At 32.8% G+C, this 5,363-nt stretch overlaps 1 non-coding gene across 1 annotated transcript; it reads right to left on the bottom strand.

Annotated features, from left to right (window-relative positions):
* Nucleotides 1-2,808: 2,808 nt before the first annotated feature.
* On the bottom strand, nt 2,809-2,880 carry TRNAW-CCA (transfer RNA tryptophan (anticodon CCA)). The gene has a single exon. It is a non-coding gene; the product is annotated as a tRNA-Trp (tRNA).
* Between the last annotated feature and the right edge of the window lie 2,483 nt (nt 2,881-5,363).

Genomic DNA, 5,363 nt, shown 5'->3' with positions numbered 1-5,363 from the left:
TATGCATATTAAAATTCATGAAAAAAAAATTCTTCCTTATGTCCTGGGACACCCTAATATATAACTTTAAAAAATTACACTGACATTGTACATTGCTTGACACTAACTGGCTATAAAGGCTTTTTGCATTGATTTGAAATCGATATACGCTGGCAGCACTGAACAATGTGTCTTTCGCGTGAATAATGATAAACGTCAAATTTCAATACGTAATTGTGGATAATTTTTACTGTAATGTAATTAATCCAATGGATTGTGAACTTTCTAAAACATATTTTCTTCGATATTATCCAAAAATTATACGAGCATCGTGTCTTAATTTTCAAATCGTGTCTTAATTTTCAAATCGTGTTAATTTTCAAGTTAGCGGAATTTAACCGAAACAGACAATTTAAATTTGACCAATCAGAGGGCCTACACCGTCCAGACGTTGGAGTATTAATACTATCAGATTTGTATTAATATTTCAAGCGACTAATTATTGCTAATAATAAAAATATATTTTTATAACGTAAGTACTTAACTACATTATGCTTACATACACAGAATTCCAGGGCGTACCTACTACAAAAAATGGCCACCTCTACGATAGAATGCTCGGAACTACTTGAAAGAATTACTGCGCATCAGGCAACTCATGCATTAAATACCCATCAATGCAACAATAACTCAAGTGAATTCGACTTATTTAATACAGCACCTCACATTTTCAAATCTAAAATAAAATAAAAACATTCACACAACACAAATTACTCAACACAGACTAGAAACTATCCCCTCCCCCTCCCTCCCCCTCCCTCCACCATCGCATTCTTATAGGCTAATGAAACTATTTTCTCTTTATATTCACTAAATTAAGATGCATCAGGATAACAAATTATTATAAGCATTAATTAGTCGCCTGAAATATCCATACAAATTGAAAATATCTACCGAATAAAAATAAATGCCGCCGACGAGAATTGAACCTGCACCCTCTGATGTCCGGTCAGGTGCTCTGGACCACTGAGCTACGTCGGCTTATTTTCAACACGCCAAATAATTCAAAATGTACTAGTACTTCAATCAACGATTACTACTTATTATATTTTATCAGGCGACTAATTATTGCTTAAAATAATTTGTAATCTTTTGTGCTTAGCATAAGAAACCTTGTCTTATAAATATTAGTTTATCATTAAAAAATAAGATAAATCAGAGAATATCTCTTATTGATGAGTAATTTTTACATATTTTACCATAAATTATAAAATATTATAACTGCTATTTTCCAATTTAAAAAAATGACATGCTTATTTTAAATGTAATTATATTACTTTTTTGACATGTGTTTTTTCTTATGTATAGAAAAGTATGACTTTTAAAATTAGTTTTAGATTATAAAACATACAAAGTAGGTAATCCGCAATTTGTTCACATTTTTTCAATACAGAAAAGAAGGAAAATTACATGATTTACAGTTCAACATAGTTGTCGGAATTCGGTATAACACGAGGGTAAGTAATATAAGATGTATGGAACAAGATATTTTGAAGCAAAAGAGTCTGTTAATAAAGGTTTGTATGGCATTTTAATCTACTCCTGCGAGAAAATAACATGATTATTAAGTTAGCCAGTAATGTAGTCTATTTTTAAAAATCAACATAAAATAGGCTAGCTGTACTCCGCCACGCATTTCTGTGGCTCAGTCTGCAATGTTGTGACAAAATTTTAAAGCAATCGGTGAAGCATTTTCGCGGAGAATTAAGATTTTGAACAAACGAACATTTGTATTTTTATCTCTATAGAAGTAAATATTTAAAAAGATTTTTTCAATTTGACTGAGGATTTAACATTCCTCCCCAGAGACTGGCTCTTAAGTGCAAAGAAATTTTAATTTTTAAAATTGGTTTGATTGAGGATCGAACCATCCACCCCAGGGACTGGAGTTATCGCGAACACCTGAGCCAAACGTATATTAACTACTGTAATGTTATCCAATTTCAGAGAAATGCGTGTGTGTCCGCATATGTGTACGTGATTGCTGCCAAAAGATACTATAATTTGTCGTTGACAACGAGTCTATCTGCTGAGTTTCAACTCGATCGGATTTCGGGAGTGGGTAAATTTTCACTTCCAAGATTTGCATTCGTTCATTCAAAATCGAAATTCAAATAGATGTATTTAAAATAATAATGTTGTTTACACCAATCTTCTAGTTTACACCAATTTTCTAGTTTTCACCAATCTTCTAGTTTACACCAATCTTCTAGTTTACACCAATCTTCTAGTTTACACCAATCTTCTAGTTTACACCAATATTCTAGTTTACACCAATCTTATATTTTACACCAATCTTCTCGTTTACACCAATCTTCTCGTTTACACCAATCTCCTAGTTTACACCAATCTTCTAGTTTACACCAATCTTCTAGTTTACACCAATCTTCTAGTTTACACCAATCTTCTAGTTTACACCAATCTTCTAGTTTACAACAATCTTCTAGTTTACACCAATCTTCTAGTTTACACCAATCTTCTAGTTTACACCAATCTTCTAGTTTACACCAATCTACTAGTTTACACCAATCTTCTAGTTTACACCTAGTGAGATGGGCAATACGTCAACATTGGTATCAGATGTTAATACAAATATAATATTTAAAAAATCGATTAATAAATTATTTATTAAATCTCTCATAAAATCGGTACCAAAAATTCAATTAAAAAACAAAAATTTACAATCCTGGGTAATACAAAAATTTGATGATTAATCAATTATAAATTTGATTTGAAATTAAAATAAATATTCAAAAAATATTTGATCTGTGACCCCGACGTGATTTGAACACGCAACCTTCTGATCTGGAGTCAGACGCGCTACCGTTGCGCCACGGAGTCGTTATAAAATAAGAGCAATTTTTGTGACACTATGAAATAAAATTACTAGTGCTTAGCATTGATAAGTTATCAAAAATATCTATGAAATGAATTTAATTCAAGGTGAGGTGACTTACCTCGAATTAAATTCAATTTAAATAATTTGCATCAGAGCAGCGTTATAATATTGTCAATGTAAACCGCCGTAATCTACTCAAGGCAACTAATGAACTACCAATAAAACTGAGCGGCCGCTGAGTTTAAATTTGGGTCCAAAGCGCACATCCTGTATTTACAATGCAACTGAACGTTAATTTCCTGCAGTAAGTATTTTTTGTATAATACTACGAGTACGTTCCTAATTGCCTATGTGTAATACAGGGTTTTCCAATAAAAGGTGATATTTTGAATAGCCCGCTATTTTGGTAGATGTTACTTTTGAAGCTGTCATTTTTTGACATTTGACAAGTAAAAACTACGTTATTCATAAAAATGGAACGATACACGCTTCAACAACGCATTGAAATTATTAAAATTCACTTGAGTGAATCAAATGCAAATCAACTTAAGTGATAAGGCCCATTTCCACCTCGGTGGCTTCTTCAACAACCAAAATTTTCGCATCTGGGGCTCGGAAAACCCAAGAGTTATTGTTGAAAAACCTTTCTATCTTCAACGTGTACTGTTTGGTGCAGTTTATGGTCCGGCGGATTCATTGGACTTTACTTTTTCGAAAATGAGGCTAGAGCAATAGTTACGGTGAATGATTTGCGCTATCGAGAGATGATTAATGATTTTTTATGGCCGAAATTGGATGGTATTAATCTGGACAACGTTTGCTTTCAACAAGACGGCGCTACATGCCACACAAGCAACAAAACCATTGATCTTTTACAATTGAATATCAAAATAACACCTCTTATTGGAAAATCCTGTATTACAGTAGCAAATATTCAATGCATAATTATAAACAGTATATATACCTACCACCTACCAATGAGCTAGAATGAACTAAATCCGAAATTTGAACTATTTAAATTGAATGAACTTCCTACCCTTACTTTAATAATAATGTGTGGATAATTTATACTCTAACAATGCCGTTTTTATGAATTGCAATTAGCTATTTTATTTCATTTTATATTTTTATTTTTGTTTTATTGTGACTTGTTGCTTAGGTACAATTTGATTTTTATACATTTTCACTATTGTATGTTATACGTAAATTTGCAAAAACGTATAACCTATACCTTATGGTTAGGAGATATGTGAAATTGGACTAGCCTCTCCAGTTCCCACATTTCAGAATAATTTTAAAAAAAAGTAAAATCAATCACTCAAACATCACATTGATTTCTGTGGAGTTCCAAAATCATTTATACAAACGTGGAAGAAATGTTTTATGCATTTCAATTTTTGAAGTGAAACTTCTTTACGCGCGTCATGCAATTTCGAGGACCGGAGTAAAACCGACTCATGACCGAAACGAAAATGCGGGTACCCCCACCACCGATTAAAGTTCATTTGATCTAGTCAAAGTTTTGAAGTAACATATAAATGCTTCTTAGCTCATCCCGACAACTGGCGTTGGTGGTGTAATGGTCAGCATAGTTGCCTTCCAAGCAGTTGATCCGAGTTCGATTCTCGGCCATCGCACATTATTTTTTTGTTTTTAACGCCTTTTTCATTCAATATCTTATTTTTTAGTAGGTCAGAACATTTTTTAAAAGAAAATAATATTGCAAAATAATAAAAACACTTATCTCACTGTGATAAAACATTACTCCGCTAGAGCGCGCTTTGCGTTATTGTGTTGGATTAAAATTATTATCTAATCCGTATATTATGATAATTGTATTACATTTATTTAATTAATTTATTTATTTTGATAATATGTAATAATTTACAGAAAAAAAAATTAAAACTATCTCCCTCTGATAAAATATCCGTTCGCTAGAGCGCACTACGCGATCTTGTGTGGGATTCTATTTCTGTACATTGTACATTATTTTTAAAAATATATTATATTTTGGGTGTGATGTAGGTAACATTATAAAACATAACAAGCTCTCATATTTTCAGAACCTACATAATATAATCAATTTATGCGGCTTTGCTTACAGTTGGTGCTCAGCGTGGTTGGCTTTCAATCAGTTAAGCGAGGTTCGATTCTCGGCTGTGGCATTTTTGAAGTGAAACCTTGTTGAGGTGGGGGAGCCGCTCACGAACGTTCTCTCTCTTCTCTTCTTTCCTCTCTCTCAGACACCAGCGAACTGCGCCACGCCAAGCATCAGCTGAAACTAGAAGTTTCACTTCTGTCTTGCGTAGGCTTGACACACCCACTTTTTTTTTTCTTTATTCTGTAAAATAGGTTGTTACATTTTTTTTGTGTTTTCGACAGCCAGTATATTTCCCGTGTTGTTGCAGTAGGGTTACGTTCATAACTGTATTCACACTAGCGACCAACCTCTTGTAAAAGTTTAACATCATCTGAAATTCAATGG

The sequence above is a fragment of the Hesperophylax consimilis genome, chromosome 13, assembly GCF_061612785.1.
Source record: "Hesperophylax consimilis isolate HC1 chromosome 13, BYU_Hcon_1.0, whole genome shotgun sequence".
NCBI classification, from domain to species: domain Eukaryota; kingdom Metazoa; phylum Arthropoda; class Insecta; order Trichoptera; family Limnephilidae; genus Hesperophylax; species Hesperophylax consimilis.
Note: the sequence above shows the minus strand (reverse complement) of the source record. Positions and strands in the feature narration are given on the sequence as shown.